Source organism: Condylura cristata, unplaced genomic scaffold (assembly GCF_000260355.1).
Source record: "Condylura cristata isolate star-nosed mole 26May11 unplaced genomic scaffold, ConCri1.0 scaffold00028, whole genome shotgun sequence".
NCBI classification, from domain to species: Eukaryota; Metazoa; Chordata; class Mammalia; order Eulipotyphla; family Talpidae; genus Condylura; species Condylura cristata.
This window is the reverse complement of record NW_004567129.1, coordinates 3,789,045-3,806,406: the sequence shown is the minus strand read 5'-3', so window position 1 is coordinate 3,806,406 and position 17,362 is coordinate 3,789,045. Positions and strand designations below refer to the sequence as shown.

The following is a 17,362-nucleotide window of genomic DNA, read 5'->3' as shown; positions in this document are numbered from 1 at the left end:
GTTTGCATCACGGGTGACACACTCCTGACGGCTGGCCCCATCCACCATCCTGCGGACACGTGTGTGGTCCTCCCGTCAGCCCCAGCGTTGCCCGTGAGTGGGCAGAGGGCTTTTCAGGGTCTCCCAACCAGGCCCGCGAGTCCTTTTTCCAGGTCAGGTTTCATTAAGCCCAGAAGGACTTTCCCTTCGACTCAGAGTCTCCATGACTAAACTCACAGCCTGGGTAGCAGACAGCCTTTGCTGGGACCCCGATGGTCCCCTGGCCTGTCCCTTCCTCCTGTGTGCGTCTCAGTCCTTTCCCAGCCAGGACCTCCCAGATGCCCGTGTTGCCCCTGACATATTTTATTCAAATACAAATGCTAATTTTTGGAAATTAGATTCTATGATTGCACCATGGTGGAAAAATTGATAAAAAAAGTAAGCTTTTCTCTCTGTATTGTTGGCCCTTACATGAATAATATTAGGTACTTGCTAATACCCAGGACCTGCTCTGTGCCAGGCTCTGCTCTAATCGTTTTCCATATATTGACCATTTGAGGCTCATGGTAGCCCTGAGGGAGAAAGATGCCATTACCCGCCCCCCATACCCATTCTGTTTTATAGGAGGGAGCTGAAAACAAGGTCATATGAAAGGGTTGAACCCGGCCCAAATGGCCCCTGCACCAACCTACAAGCTAGACTCAGTCTTCTCCTGGGCAATCCAGGCCAGGGAGCCGGGGGGTGGAGGGTGTGTGTGTGTGTGTGTGTGTGTGTGTGTGTGTGTGTGTGTGTGTGTGTGTGTGTGTGTGTGACTGTAGCTCAGAGAGGCAGGGCGACTTGCTCAAGGACACACAGCCAGTCAGGTTCAAGCACATCTGTCCCAAGGCAGAGTTGGTGCTCATCCCAAGCCCAGCTCCCTAAGAAGGACTCATTGTTTTTTTACTGACATTCTGTTCAGTTCCTGGCACTGTGCTGTGTTTTCACATAGTTTTTGTAAAACACATCTGCAAATTTCTTGACCTCCTGCTCTCATTGAGAAGTGTGAGCATGTCCCCTCTCCTTGACCCCAGGCAGACTCGATGATTCAGCCACGCGTATGGCACAAGAGCCACTGTGACTTCTGATGTGAGGTCCACAAAGGTCATGCTGTGACCTTCCACCTGTCCTCGTGTGAGGCTAGTTTGGGGGAGGTGGCTCACCAACTTGAGGCTGCTTCCTGGAAAGGCTGTGTTGGGGGGTGCCTCAGGCGATTGCCCTGATCGGCTCCCACCACATGGGGAAGCCACTTGGATGTCAGGTCCCCTGTAGATGTCTACAGCCCTAATCCACATCTCTCTGCAGCCACACAGTCAACCTCTCAGGAAGAACCTTCCCGAGTATCCTGACCTGCAAATTAGAAGCAAAATAAAATAGTTCCTTTAAGCCACTGTGCTTTGGGACAAATGGTTTCACTGCTATAGTAACTTGACATTCCATTTGAGAAGGGTTAACCTGACCAAGATATTAAAGATGAAGGGCTAGCTCAGAAATGCCCATGCCGCAAATCCTAACCCTCAAACGCCTTCAGGCCACCTGGCTTGGTGGCTGTGGTCCAGGAATCTGGCCCTGGGCTGCCTGAGTTAGAGTCCCAGCACACACCCGCCCCTCATAGCCAAGTGACCCCAGCAAGTAGGAAGTAGAGGAGTGGGATTTGAACCCCACTCACCTGGTTCCACGCCTCAGTTTCCCCATCTATAGACGAGGCTGGCAACAGCCCCTCCCCCACCAGGTTGTGTTCTGCTCACACATCCATGCCAAGCCCTGTGTCCAGGGCCCCACACAGATGCAGGTTACTGGAAGTCAGAGCAGGGGCCCCAGTCTGAGGCCAGGCAGATGAGAAGCCAGGGGCTGAGGAGGAGGAGACTACAGAGGGAAAGGAAAGGAGAAACTGGGGGAAAGGAAGGCTCCGTGGGGTGCAGTACCTGGTACAGTGGCTGTCGGGCTGGTGGGAGTTGGCATCTGGGCTGGAGGGTGACTCTGTAGAGAGCCGCTCCCAGGTTCAGCTCTGCCCACAGTGTCCCTAGGGCACCCAGAGCCACGGTGCACCAGCAAGTAGCTGCAGAGTTGCCACCAAAAGTTAGTGGTCAGCAGGTGGTGGTCCAAGGCAGCAGAGCAGCGGACACTCCCGCCCAGCAGCCTGGCCTGCGAGGAACTGGATCCCGTGCACCTTACCCGCTGTTGGTGGCAAGTTTATTCCTCTTTCCTGCACCCAAGGTTTATCAGCTCTCAGAGCCTAGCTCTGAGTAGGCGAGACTATAAGTTCAAATCCCATTTCTTCCACTCGGGAGCTGTGTGGCCATGGGAAAGATGCTTATCCTCTCTTTGCCCAGCTTTCCCATGATAAAATACCAGCCTGAGAAGGTGGTTGGTGGTGAGGGGCATGGCAGGAGGAAGTATATGGGGCAGCTACCTGGGAGGCAGCACTTACAACTCATGTCTCTTCTCTCCACCCTTTTTTTTCAAGGACAGTGGTTAGGAACAGTTTATATTATTCACTGCTGAATGCCACAGTGCTTGGAACAGCACCTGGCACATAGTAGGTTTAATAAGCACTGGATGAATGATTGTTGAGTTGAGAACAAGCTTCAGTAACAGAAATTTAAAAAAGATAGCAGGGTGTCTGCATTATTCTTTATCTGTACCTGTGCTGCACCAAAATCTTGGGCACGGATTTCCAACTCTGACACGGTCACAGGTGCCCCTCCAGTGGACAAGGGGTCCTCTTCCCTCACCCACCCTGCTCACTTCCACCTTTGCTCCCCCACATACACTGACCCAGACTCTGAGACCCAGAGGGGTCCTGTCTGCCCAGCTCACTGCCCAGCACAGGCAGTGGGAAGCGGCTGGCTGGGAATGTGTGGATGCTGTGACTTCCCTGTCTGCTGCCCGAATGAGCAGCGTGAGGAGAGGCTCCCTTCTGCCTGCACTCAGTAGGCCCGCACTTGTGCCTGAGCGGAGACTAAGGGTCCTTTGGCTTCTCCAGCCAGCAAGATTTCTTCACCTGCCAACGGGGGATTTGGATTTATTTACGTATTTCAAAACCCATGTCTTCTGACTCTAAAGGCGGGGAGGTATTCACAGGTTCAGGCTCAGCCCCCCAAGTGTCTGTGGACAAAAGTAGGAAGATCAGGGGTGGAGCACGCCCGAGTGGCTCCTCACAAGCTGCAGGACTTAGGGTGTTCAATTCTCCAAGCCTCAGCCACCGCATCAGTGAAACTCCATGCTGGAGTCCTGTGAACACAATCTAGGATATTGAAGCAAATTATGTAGGCTGCACTGGGCTTTTACTGCCCTCCTCCGGCAATGCTTCCCAGGCTTCCCTCCTCCATCAGCACGTGGAGAGGGGAATGTGTATGTGTGTGTGTTTCTATTCGTGCGCGTGTGTGAGCGCACAGACGTGGGAAGTTTCCACGCACGTGTAGATGGTGGAAATAGACATAGCACGCGTGTGTTCTGTGCCACAGTGTGTGGAGCCATCCATGCCCTTCCCTGTTTCGGGTGCTCCGTCGTCCGCGGTGGCCTCCCTATTCCCAATTCCAGTGGAGCCGCAGAGATGGAATCTGGCAAATTTGCAAGCCGGTGGTGGAAAGTGCTTGGCATCGCGCCTGGTGTATTCTAAGCCTGAACCATCTTTTCGTCTCGGGCTCTTGCGCGGATCGCCTCTCGCGCTCCAGCCGCCCCGGCGCGGGCGGGCGCACGCCCGGGTGGCCGCTGGTGAGCCGGGCGGAGTGGGGCCGGGGCGGGGCCAGCGAGGGTGGTGGGCGTGGCCTCGAGACGCCCGCAGTCTATAAAAAGTGCTCCGCGGCCGCGGGGACCCACTTCAACTCTGGGCGGCCCCTGTGTCTAGGGTTCAGCGACCCGCCCGTCCGCCTCAGGAGACCCCGGTGAGCTGCAGAGGTAAGTGTGCCAGAGACTCTCCTCTCTGCAAGCGGCGATCTTATTGCTACAAATCCCAGGAGCGGGGGTAACAGACATCCTCTAGTGTGCAGGCAGGCGTACTGCGTGCGGGTTCTCTGTTCTCACAGCACTGAAGCTAGGGAGGGCTCAGAACTCTTCTGGCGCCAGATCCGTGCTCTAGGCAGGGGCCTCTTGCCTCCCCCTTACGATTGTCTAGCATCTGTTGGCGTTCCTTTGTTTGCCGTGGGAATAAACGGGGAACCGATGGCATGGAGGTGGCAGGAGTTTGAATACGTTCCACTCACGTGTGTAGGGCCAGGGAGGTCTAAAGGGTGCTTGCACCCTGCACTTGACAGGGACACGCCCCTTTGCAACCTGCAAGCTGTGAGGTAGCCTTCCTCTTCCAGGGGTGAGGTGAACTGTCCAGGATGAACCAGGGCTGGAACCAGCTCTGTTTGCCCCCAAAGCTCCAGATGAGTGTTTCCAGGCATGGGACATGTCCAGAGCTCAGACAGATTCAGAAGCGACTCCCGGTGTCTCTCCAGCCAGAGTGGGTATCTGCATTAACACCTTGTGCAGGGGAATTGTGCTGGGCACCAAGGCTCAGCCATGAGCTCTTTAGGAGATTTGCTAAAAGGGATGCACAGAGCCAGGGCCACAGACCCAGGCCTCCTAGCCATCAGCTGGGCTAGTGGACGAGCCAGGAAAGACTTAGTTGGTCCTGCTTACTGGCACCTTCTAGCTGCTGGGGAGCTGCAGTTGAGACTGAGAAAGCCTGTGCCCAGCCCACCTGGCAACTGAGTGCTGTGGCGGCGTGGCGAGTTTCCACCTTCAGCTTTAAGGCCCCTTGCTCAGGCAGAGTGCGGAAGCCTACCTTCTCCCATAAGGTGGGCATCTGTGGTCTGCAGTCTGACCTCACCTGTTAGGTGAGGGGCCAGGTACTATAAAACAAGACCGGGGCATGCTTTCCACCCAGACCAAGCAGCGACACCCCATAATGCGCTGTGTATAAGCCAGTGTGCTGCTTCTGATCTGGCTGTTTTCAGTTTGGGGGAGGAGCAGAAGGTGTAGAAGCTGTATTGCCAGTGGGACAGGCACTTTACCTGCATGAACATACCTGCAGCAAACCTGGGCAGGAGTTCTCTTGATCTGTTTCATAGATGAGAAAACCGAGAGTGAAAGAAGTGAAGTGTGTGCCCAAACCCCCTGGCTGGTGTGCCTGCTGTGACCCCAGCGGCCCGTCTGCAGACCCTGACTCTGCACTCTTAACTGCTGAGCCCTGACCCTTTAAAGCACTTCTCCAACCACTACCTAGGCCATCCAGGAAAAGGGCTGTCAGGAGAGTTGCAGTCAGCGCAGAAGTCCCTGGCAGTGCACGTGGGGCGAAGGAAGGAATGTTGTACTTTTTAGTGTGAAACACTGAAAATAACATCTGTCGTTGCAGCCGCTGACATTGACCTGGTTCTTATTATAAGCTCGGGATTTTTACCTGGATGGCCTCTGTCTTCTTTATAAGGTGAATGCTGGACCTTCCTCCTTTTCACAAGGAAAAATGGAGATTGGTTCAGCACTCAGAATGATTAAAGCCTGTGCTCAGCATCACAGCCTTGGAGCCTGGGAGAGCCACCGCCCAGACTCTGTAGACTCTGGAAGAAGGTGCTGCTCCAGTCGCTAGGCATGTGACAGCCGTCGCTGGGTTGGCCGCTAGCAAGGCATCTTGTGCTTCCTGGCATCTGGGTTCTTGGCCCCAGTTAGAGGGGGTGCTCTGTCACTGGACCCACAGGTCCCCAGTTTCACTTCTCAGTAATCCCTGCCCTCGGGCCCAGGTGTGTGCTGCCCCCTGGAGTCCTGCCTCCAGACTGGAGAGCAGAGCTGGTCTGAGGTCTCTGAGGGCTCAGGGCTTGGTGCCCTCCTGCAGAGACCCCCACTGGGTGGCTGAAATGTTGTAGGTTGCATCAGAAAGTGGGAGTTTAAAGGCAGGACCCCGAGAATGCTGACCTTTCTGGCTTTGCAAGAGCTGGACCATTACTTTTCCCTGTCACCAGTGTGATTTACTTTGTATGGGAGGTGCCTCTGTGTCTGCTTGCTTGCTCCTGACCTTTTTTTTTTTTTTTTTTGCAAACTCACTGGTTTTTGATCAGTCCCAGATGTGCAAGGGGCTAATGGCTTGTCAAGAAAGGAAAACACAACCCAGGCTTCATTTCATTTCACTTTAGCTTTAGTTCATTGAGCTGAATAGATCCTCATTCCTTTGTGCAAGGGGAAAAGGAAGCTGGGATCCTCAAGAAGGCCTCAAAGGAGCACCCTCTGTCTGGAGCAGGAAGACTGGGTGGTGGGCAGCAGGCCTTTTTCTTTTCCCCCCTTAAAATACTTTGTTTTATTATGATCAAATATGTATAAATATTTAATCTACCATTTTAACCATTTTAAAGAACATTCAGTGGCTTTTAGTATGTTGGAAATATTGTGCAACCCTCACCACTCTGTAATTCCAGAACATTTTCATCATCCCAAAAGGAGACCCCATCATTAGCAATTATTCCCCATTCCATCCTCCCCTACCTCTGGCAACCACTTATCTTGCTGTTTCCATGCATTTGCTTGTTTTAGATACTTCACATGAATGAAACTATATATTGTAGCATTTCATGCCTGGTTTTTCTTTCTCAGCATGGAATTATGTCTACCCATGTGGTAGTGTTGGTTCTTTTTCACGGCCGAGTAATATTCCACGGTCTGGAGCCCATTCTGTTTATCCATTTTTCCGCTGATAGAAGTTTGGGCTGCATCTCCCTTTTGGCTATTATGAGTAGTGCTGCTATGCACTTGCATGGGCAGTTTTTGTTCTCAACACTTGCTTTTAAATTGTTTGGGGCCTGTGCTTAGGAGAGCCATTGCTGGGTCACCTGGCAGCTGATGTTGATTGAGCTGGAGGCACCTGGGTCCCTGCTTCTTGACTTCCTCTGGAATAAGCACTAGCATAGGTCAGCTTATCCCAGATATGACAAGATGCTCTGCCTTGGGCACAGGGACACCCAAGTCTGGGAAGTTTGGGAGAGGTGTTGACAATTTACCCTGGGTTACAGCAGCAGCTGGCAGAGATGTTGCCCTTCAAGAGACCCAATTTGTCCCCTGTGTGTGCCCTCGTGGGCACACCCTTTTCAAGGCTGAGAACATATAGTTTTTCTCAGGACAGCCTGAGGGAGATTTATTTCTCTTATTGTCTCCAGTGCTGCGTCAGCTTAGACAAAAACCACAGATTCAGGAGGAAAAGAAAAGCCTGATGAGGATTATGCAACCTTTGGACTAAGACTTAAAAAAATATTATAAATTATAAAATCCCACATTTTCAACCCAAGTTTCTGGACTGTCTTCCACTGTCAGTAGAGAGAGGCAGTATCCTAGAGGAAGAGCATCCAGTTCCCCTTTCGCCCGGGAACTGACCTGCTCCATGTCCTTTGGGTTGGAAGCCTGGCCCGGATGTCCCAGGGGTTGGGAGCTGGTCTTCTGCTGGCCCCTGCTAAGTGTGGAGGAAAGCCTAGAAGTCCTTCTAGAGCAGAGAGCAGACTTTCCTGGCAGGGGAAGGTTAGAGTGGGTAGGAGGTGGGAGGGGAGCGATACCAAGCTGTACAAACAGGGTCCCTGGGTGTACAGGACCCATTCGTAGGGGAAGGCCCAGTCAGTACCCTGGGGGAATAGCAACAAGCTCAGTGTGGCTGGACTCTGGCCAGGATCAGGGGCATCAGGTCAGCTCTGAGGTTGCAGGGTGCAGGAGAGTTGGGTGGGGGGGGAGAGGGAGGGCACTGGAGAAGAGGACACTCCAGAACAAGTAGTATCCCCAAAGTGTGGGGGGCTGGTCACTGCTAGTCCCCCAGGGGACAGAGCTAGCTGCCCCCAAAATTTGCCACCCCAAATCCCTTCATAGCGGAGAGAGCGCTCCCTACCCCAAAGCCTTTGGCTCTCTAGTGCCTCCCGGGGGCACTATTTTGCTGCTTCCCTCATGTTCGGCCTCACTCATGCTGTGTGTTCCTGGCAGACTTGATCAGACTCCTTGCACATAGTGGCAGTAGAAAGTTGCCTTTTTAAAGTAAATTTATTTGAACCCCCAAAGTGTGCCAACTTGAATAAAAATACAAAGTATGTACCAGCACAGGCAAGGGTAGGAAGGTGGGCTGAGCCTGGGCAGGGGTGTGCTGCAGGTTGGAACTTGGGCAATGCTGGAGTGAGCTGGGAAATGAGAGTGAAGTGGCTTTTCTGCTCTAGAGTGGCAGTTCTCAAGCTGGAATCCTTGGACCAGTAGCCACAGCAGCTGGGGACACTTAGAAATGTAAATTCTTTGGCCTGGCCCAGTCCTCTGGAGGTGGGGCCAGCAATCTGCATTTTTTTTAAAAAAGATTTATTTATGCATACAGAACTGGGGTATGAGCCAGAAGTGCAGGGGTAGTGAGCGGATTCACCAGAGACAAGTGGGGAGCAGAACAGGCAGGTTGATGAAGTACACTGCTGAGGGGAGCAGCGGGCGAGACAGGGGGAGACAGAGGTCTGATGCGCCATGTGGGTCACCCTTGGGACGGAACCTGTGCTGAAGCAGCTGCAGCTAGCTTCAGAGTACTGTGCTTTAACCCCTTGCGCCACCAGGGAGGGCTCCACCTTTCCCAACTTTTTTTTCTTTTATGTCTTTTTTACATTATTCTTCATTTTGTACATTTTTCCATCTCAGCTGCAATCCCCGTGAACATCCCACCACCACTTCACCCGTGTGCTGGCCCACAGTCCCATGTGCTCTTGCCACCCCAGTTTTGATCTTGTTCCTCTCCTCCCCCGTAGAATGTCTCTGGTTTATAGTTGTTAGATGATGTTCTTTTTTACTTTATTACAATTACTATACACACATATATATTTTTTCCTTGATCCCTTACACTCATACTATGAGTGAAACCATCTGGCATTTTCCCTTTTCTTTCTGGCTTATCTCACTAAGCATGAGCCCTCCCAGCTCCATCCATATTGCTGCAAAAGGCATGAGTTATCTTTTTTTGATTGCTGAGTAATATTCCGCGGTGTATATGTACCACATCTTCTTGATCCAGTCATCTATTTTTGGGCATTTGAGCTGATTCCACATCATCCCTGTTGTAAATAGGGCAGCAGTAAACATCCTTTGAATTATTGCTTTTGTGTCCTTTGGGTAGATACGTAGGAGTGGGATTGCTGGATCATATGGAAGCTCCATTTGTAGCAGTTTGAGAAACCTCCACACAGTTTTCCATAGTGGCTGCACTAGTTTGCATCCCACTAGCAGTGTAGGAGAGTTTCTTTATCTCTGCACCCTTGTCAACATTACAAGGGGGATGAAAACAGATAACATACAGAAGAAACCCAGTGAGATGACATCAGACTTCTCTGAAGAAACACTACAGGCACGAAGAGAATGGAGGGACGTATTCAACAACCTTCAAGTCAACAAATTCCAGCCAAGAATACTCTACCCTGCGAAGCTCTCCTTCCTCTAAGATGGAAAAGTAAAAACTTTCCATGATAAACAAAATCTCCAGAAATTCATCACTACTAAACCCCTACTACAAAAATTACTACAAGGAACCCTAGAACTAAAACCAACAGAGGTGTGAATAGGAAGACTAGACAAGGTAAGGAAAAAATCACAAAAAAAAAACAAAGTAAAACATACAGATTTCAATATATCAATATTAACTCTGAATGTAAATGGTCTAAACTCACCAATAAAGAGACACAGAGTCACAGACTGGATAAGAAAACAGAACCCAACCTTTTGCTGTCTACAGGAAACACACTTAACTACAAAAGATAAACATAGATTGAAAGTAAATGGATGAAAAATAATCCTACAAGCAAATGGACCAAAAAAAGAAGGCAGGAACAGCTATACTCATATCAGATAAAATAGACTTCAAACTAAAAAAAAAAATAAAAAGAGACACAGATGGTCACTATACTATGATTAAAGGGATAATACATCAGGAAACCTAACAATGTTGCATCAACATATATTCACCAAACGAAGGAGCACCAAAATATATTAGACAATTATTATCATCTCTGAAAACAAACATCAGAGAAAACACATATGTGGGAGGAGATTTCAACGCACCACTCTCACCACTGGCTAGATCAGCGAGGCAAAAAATAGGCAAGGACACAAGAGCGCTAAACAAGGGTCTAGAACTCATGGGCGTAACAGACATCTATACCCAGAGAAAGCTGAGTATGTGTTCCTTCCCGACTTCTAACCATGTAGGAAGATTTGGTCCTGCGCCTCACCTAACCATGCCTGCCTGCTCCCTGGGGCCTGGCTTCTTGGTCCACCCTCATTTCTGTGGGCTTTGTCTGTGCTGCTTCCTGCAGAGGGGCTTCCAAAGCATACATCAGACCTGTCACGCTCCCGCTTGACTCTCCCCCGATGCCGCTTTTAGCATGCAGAGCGAGACAGGGACCCTTGAGGTCCCGGACCTCCAGGCCTGGGTTGCCCCGTGACCGCATTTCTTCCCTGCTCCACTGGCATTGCGCCTGTCCTCGGTTATGCTGAGGCTGTGTGCACGTTTGTCCTTCTCTTGCTAGAGCGACACCCCTTGATGCCTCTGTGGACCTCACTGTCCACCCAGGCAGAGTGGCGCCTGCCCTCTCTGCCCGACTTTCCCATCCAGATCCTGGGTTGTTTTCCTTTTGTATGTTCCTACTCACTGTCTCCTCCCATTCCTGAGGGCATCTGTCCTGTTCACTGGCGTACCCCAAAGACTCTGGTGACCTGGAAAGAGGGTTTTCCTTGCACACACAGTGCAATGTGGAGATTCTAAAGCCTGGTGCTATAGGGTTCTTGAGCTATGCCTTTGAACTTGGTTCCAAATGGGTGGCTCTGACTCATCCTTACAGATACTAACTACCCAGTACCAGTGAATCATGCAGGAGGCAGGAGGCTGGTCCAGGTGCTGCCAGTCCTGTAGCCTGGAGCAGAGATGATCTGAGGTGCCCAGGTTCATCCAGGAGAAGGGGAAAGAAGAGTCACCCAATACCAGTAAGCTGCTGGCTAGTTCCTCAGAGCTCTCTGGGACCACGATCTCGTATCATCTGTGCACCCTTCCACCCACAGCCCCGAGGGAGAATCAATCAGTTTCTGAGGGCGAATGACCGGGGCAGCACACAGCTCTGGTTGTGGAGCTGGGATTTGAACTCCGGTCTGATCTATCTTGCCTTTGGAGATGGCTTTTTCCTGCGATTTATCTAAAGCTTTGCTGGGAACATTATTTCCAAGGCAACAGCAACCTCCCTTCTGCAGGAAGAGAGAGGCATCCCAGGAGTTATGCACTGGGTGTCTTGAGGCTTTATGAATTCATTATCCAGTCCCTTCAAAGGGGCTTTTCTTAGGCATTATCTGGGCTTATGTTGCATGCATTGGGTATTTAATTTGTTTTCTGCACAAGGTAGATTGAGTGCTGTTTCATCTTCCCTCTTCTTTTGTCCAGAATTCTGTCTGTTCTCGGCATGCTACTAGCAAAACCGGACGGGTTTGTCTACGGTATTTGTTCAGCTAAGCCGCCAGCCCTCTTGCTCCGGCGTGCCATAGCTGTCTCGCTTGCTGAGGGGCCAGGAGGTGGGTTGTTGTTTCTGCTCCACTGTCTGGACTGTTGGCTGTATGTGCTTAATTGTGGGGAAACTTGGCTGGCGCTGAGCAGACAGCAAGGGCAGAACCTGCCTCTTTCCTGTCCTGTCCAGCCCTGAACCTAGCGCGCAAAGAGAGCTGGCTGGGTCCAGGGAGTGGGGAGAGCTCCCCACCCCCAGCGGCTCAGAAGTTCTGCTGTGAGACTTGCTGTGTGTTCCCAGCCCCAGCTTCATTCCTGGCATTTCTGGCTGGTTTGTGGGTATGTCTCCCATCTGCCCTTGGCCTGGATCACATTTTTTAGTTCCCTTGTGCAGAGGGAGTGCAGAGCCTGGAGCACCCCAGCCCTTGGTCCGAGCCATCTCCCTGCCTGAGTGTGGCTGCTATGGGGTGGAGGTCAGCACTGCTCTGATGCTCAGGGGAGCCCCTGGGATCAGTGATGGGGTGTGACGGACACATCGGATGGTTCTAAGGCATTCTGTGATCGTGAGCATGCTCCTTAACCTGGGTCCTCCTGGATCCTCAGTTTCTCCATCTGTGAAATAGGTCTCATTATCTCAGTGACCAGTCAGTCCTAGGAGAGGAAGAAACACGAGCTGCTGAGCATCCAGGACCCACCTGCCTGGTCCACTCTCGTTGAGTGTGGGCTGCATTATCTAGGGGCGTGTTGAGCAGTTAGCATGGGCTGGGTTGAACATGACCGAACAGACAAGACTCTGTGCCAGCCATCAGGGCAGGAGCGTCCCATGCTGCCCATGCAAAACCACAGTCAATAAGGTCATGAGGGGCCTCCCTGGTCAAAGCACAGCACTATGGAGCTATCCGCAGCCACTGCAGCATGAGTTCAATCCCCGGCCGGGAGCTGACCCACATGGCACAGCAGACCTCTCTTAACCTACTCGCTGCTCCCCTCAGCAGTGTACTTCGTCCATCTGCCTGTTCTGCTCCCCACTCTGTCTCTGGTGAGTCCTTTCACATCCTCCCCTGCCCCCTGCACCTCTGGCCTGTACCCTAGTTCTTGTATGCATAAATAAATCTTAAAAAAAAAAAAAGCCCTAAGCCTATGCCTGGAGCATTATTAAACATTTAATTATTTAAACGTGTGGCTCAACAAGTCACATTTAAAGCCAGGCAGTGTGCACCGGGAGCCTCACCTCCACGACCTACCCTTCTTTCTTTCTGCTCTGGCAGTCATGCCTGTCTATGGTCTATCTGCTCCAGGTACTCATGTGCCGTAGCCAGTCTCTTTCCAGAAATTTCCATGTGCACTCGGTCCAACTCATGTTGGTGTCTTGAAACTGGCTCTGGTGGGAGTTTTTATACGGGGGGGGGGGGGTTGGTGAGTCCCACGAGTTTATGTTGTATATGTAGAGTCAGGTGTCCGACTGACAACTGACAGCATCCAGTTCTGAAGAAGCAGAGTCTGACTGGAAAGGCGAATAGTGTGAGCAGATACCACGTGGGGTGGAGGCCCAGGGTCTGGTGGAACTCTTTGCTTGAGTCCTGGAGGGCTTCTGCATGGGTCATTGTCACCAGCATGGGTGTTGCTGGATCTCGGCAGGGATGGTTTCCAGCCACATGACCGACATGAACATTCTAGACCCAGTTCTTGCTACCTTGGAACCTGTCTCCCCTGAGAGCTGTGCGAGCCAACTAGAGCATCAGGCACGTCTTAAGTGTGTTTCAGATTTGGGGGAGCCTCCTGCCTCCCACCATCAGACACTGGCGAGGACTTAAGAGTGGATTTTGTCTCGAGGCAGACATGGAGTTTTGAAATGTGGTGAAGAGAAAGGAGACCTCTGACCTGCCTTCCCTGTGATTAATCCCAGCCTCCTCGATCTCTGCAGACTCTGCTTCTGTGGGGCGCAAAGGCCAGCGTCATGATACTAGCTAATATGTACTGCTAACATGTACTACCAGCACATACTAGTACAGGTGCTAACATGTGCTCTGCTCATAACCTCCTTCCCTCTTCAGCTCACAGTGGATCCTTTGACCCCAGGCTCCCCTCTCCCCAGGTTCAGGCCAGGCAGATTCATCCTGCTTATCTTTTACCGCTCAGCTGATGGGGAAACTGCCTTCTAGAAGCTTTGCCAAACTTAGTAATATTCACAGACTGCAGCTTTTGCTCAGTGCTAAGCTGTCTGGTCAACAAGTCCCATCACCCTCTCCACTTTAGAGATGCGGACACGGGCCAGGCAGGCCCACAGCTTCCCAGCGGCTGAGCGGAGAGCTGACCGTTTCCCTGAGCTCCTGCTCCTTGTAGTCCATAGGAAGAAGCCCACCCCACAGCGGCCTGCGGGGAGAAGCACATATTCCCCGTCAGTGTCCACTGGATCCTGACTTCTCAGACACTGGCGATTCAGCACTCAACTTGCACAGCACGTCTGGGACATGATTCAGCTCTGGGCTGGCGTGATTCAGCTGTGACCGGCCTGGGCCAGGGAAGGGTGCAGCCTGGGGTCATGGGTGAGCAGTGGGAACAGTCTGTGCAAAGCAGAGATCTGGGTGCTGTCCCGAGCTGATGTCCCGCACACTCAGCCCACGATTCATCTTCCTGGCAGGCTTTCTAAACACAGGCTAAGGCAGCCAGCTGTGACGCACTGAACTCAGCCTGCCTTCCCTTCCCTCGTCATCCGAGAGAAGTAGGTTTGGTGGTGGCTTGCATGGTCCAGGGGGCAACCCTGAGGAAGACGCAGGCTGGCTGGGGGACACCACGGCCCCTTAGTCCCTAAAAGCAGTCAGAACCCCGGTTGGGTTAGGGGGGCTGTTGGCCAAGGTGGCATGCTGGAAGTTCCCTGAGCACCCGGAAAGCTTGGCCTCAAATCTTAGTTCCCTCTCAAACTAGCCTCACAGCCTCATAGACGATGACGCATGTCTCCCAGACTCAGTTTTACTTTCTGTGAAATGGCCTGGAAGGCAGAATCAGCACAGCCCTGAGATCTGGGAGTCTGGATGGCTCCCTCCACTATCACTCGTCACGCCTGGGTCTCCTCACAGACCTGAGACCTGAGCCCTACCCCCCCCCATGCCCCCCACTTCCTGTACCGGAGGGAACAGGGAACAGGGCTCTTGGTGGCAGTGTCTTACTTGTGGCCGCTCAAACTTGGTTTTGCAAGTGCCGTGAAGGAAAACCGCATCTCTGAAAGGGCATTTCTCCACACCATGTAGCTATTCTCCCAGAAAGCTCAAGGTCTTGGGAGGGGCCAGGGGTGAAAGGATTGAGAGCTGGGGAGGGCGTCTGCAGAAGTGAGGCTTGCTTTTGTCAGCCTTGAGAAACTGGGAGGTGGAAGTACAGACCAGAGGGCATATGGCCGCCTGTCTCCTCTCTCCCCAGTGCTGAAGTACGAAAGTACAAACTCGTCCAGGACCTTAGTACAGCAGCCTGGGCCTTGGCAGCTGGAGGGCCTTCTGCCAAGAGCAGCCATCGGCGGCCAGGGTCAGAGGGCTGCTTGTCAGACCTGAATCAAGGGCACAGGGGTGGAGGGGAGTATGGGGTGTCTGGGGGGAATGTCACCATGGTATGGTCGTCCCACTCTCCGGGTGTCACACTGATGCTGCTCATAAACAGAGGCACTGCCTGACCCGGGAGGCCAGTGGGTGATCCACTCTGCTCAGGGGTCCACAGGGAAGGAGCTACAGGGGCAGAGAGTTTGCAGGACAAGATTGGGGTGTTTGTGGGTATTCTTCCCCCGGGAGGAAGCCCACTCCTGGGGAGGCCACAGTGGCATTCAGCAAAGTCCTTCTGACCCCAGGCTTTCTCCTCTCACTGCATCTCATGTCTCGACCCGGCACTGGTGTTTGGGCCTTGTCCTTCTGCCTGGCCTCATGCCCTGGGAGACGGTCGTCTATGGCGTGGCTCTGAGACCCCACATGGTGTGCCTCGCCAGCTCTCCTGCCCCATCCCTGGGACTCTTCCCCGAAGGGAATGCCTCAGGAGGGAGGGCAGCCATAGCCTGCGCCCGGAGGAAGCCAGGCCTCCCTTCCTGGGGTGAGGTCATGGCGGAGGCTATTTTTATCTGGATCGCAGGCTCGGTCAGGACCCTGGAGAGTTTCTAGGGCTGGTGATGGGAACTGCCAAGTTCCCAGAGCTCTTTGGGCTCTGAGCTCAGTAGGATATCTGCCAGGGTGTCCCCTCCTGCACCCCGGCTGCCCTCTGGCAGGGCCTGCCACCTCGGCCAGTGAGAGTTGGCTATTGCTAATGGGAAAGAGAGCAGAGGGAACTTGGCCAAAGGATCGGGTCTCCGGGGGCTCCACATGGCTTATCATGGAGGCATGGCTGCCCCCATCCCCACCCAAGTGGGATCATCTACCTGCTCCTGGTGCTGGCTTTCATCAGCCCTGACTGCTGCGTGGGGGCTGGGTGACTGCTGCATGGGGCTTTGTACATGGACGACAGATGGACAGGAGTAAGACGGAGGTTAGAGGTGTGAATGAGCACCCTCACTCAAACCTGGCTTGTGTTCTTGAGCCCGATGACGGATGGGACCATGATTTGTGTTCCCATCGAGGGGAGCGAGACACTTGGCCCCCAAGAGAGAGGGCCAGGCATGACAGGAAATTCTGGACCTGCACTCATCAGACCTGGGCTTGAGTCCCAGCCCTCTTGAGGCTGATCTGTCACCACCCTGAGCCTCAGCTTCCTTATCTGTACAATGGTTGTGAGGCTTGGGGCAGGGCATCAGGCCCACCTGGGTGATGGGGAAGGGCCTCTGGAGGGAGCACAAGGCACTGCGCAGGTTCGGTCAGACTCGGACCGTGGACTTTGGGTTCGTAGGTGTGTTTTGAGGCCAAGACAGCTTTTCCTAAGGTGTGTGTCAGGGAAGAAAGGCTAGCGAGATGCATCAGTGGGGAAGAACTTGCAGCCCAGACGCCCAAGGGGGGCGATCAGGTGCCTTTGCAGCTGTGCAGTAAAAATGGGGGGCCTTTACTGCGTCAAATGCCATGATCCCTGAGAAAGGGTAAGGGGGTAGTCCTGACTCATGCGGGATCTCGGGGCCCTGCCCCACAGCCCCCAATCACAAGTGTCAGGGTCAGGGCTCCAGGGGTGCTCTCTGGGACTCCCAAGTTGGGGCTGCGATGTCTTAGGGGTCCAGTCCCCCATCTCTGTTCCCTCAGCACAGCCACTGGTTTCATCAGCAAAGGTGATGTCTGGAACCTGCTCAGCAACAGGTGGCCATGCCCAAGTGGTGGCCAGGGCCCCACCGACTTGGCACCCAGGCACAACCCTGCCCTGGCCATGCCTGTAGCAAGCTGGCCAAGGTGTGGCCATGTGCAGCTTTGCTGGGAAGGTGCAGGAGAAGAGTGGGGTTCACAGACCCCCCCAAGGAGGTCCTTTTCTCTTTCCACTGTCATTTTTCCAAGGATCAAATTGGCAGGCGGCCAGTGCTCAGCAGAGCACGTGGCAGGGCGACTGTCCTCCTGTGTGACATGTGGATGGGGTGAAGACGCCCAGGTGCCTCCCAACCCCTTGGTAGACCGAGTCATGCTTTCCAGGGACTAGCGTCTGCTGCTGGCCTTGGTCCCTCCGTCCTCTGGGGGAGGCGACAGAACATAAATCAGGCCAGAGACCCACGTGAGTCCTGAACACGCAGACATGTTAACTCAAAGTCAGAAAACCCGGAAGAAGAGTTTAGTCTTGGGGAGGGAGCCAGGGGCCTGTGTGCCGCTCGCCTTACTGGGAGCTCCTCCGATTCCCAGCGCCACCACTTACTGTTGTGCGACCTGGGCATTGGCTTCTGTGAGCCTCGGTTTCCACATCTGCCATCGGGAGAACGGTGCCGATGTCGCTCAGCTGCAAGCCGGAGCACGGCTG

At 53.0% G+C, this 17,362-nt stretch overlaps 1 protein-coding gene across 1 annotated transcript in view; it reads left to right on the top strand.

The window, feature by feature from the left end:
* The first annotated feature begins 3,850 nt into the window (after positions 1–3,850).
* Positions 3,851–17,362, top strand: part of CRISPLD2 (cysteine-rich secretory protein LCCL domain containing 2) — a 56,463-nt gene continuing 42,951 nt past the window's right edge. The window contains exon 1 of the mRNA XM_012730761.1: positions 3,851–3,915. The gene's annotated coding sequence lies outside the window, so the exon portion shown is untranslated. The remainder of the gene's footprint in view (positions 3,916–17,362) is intronic.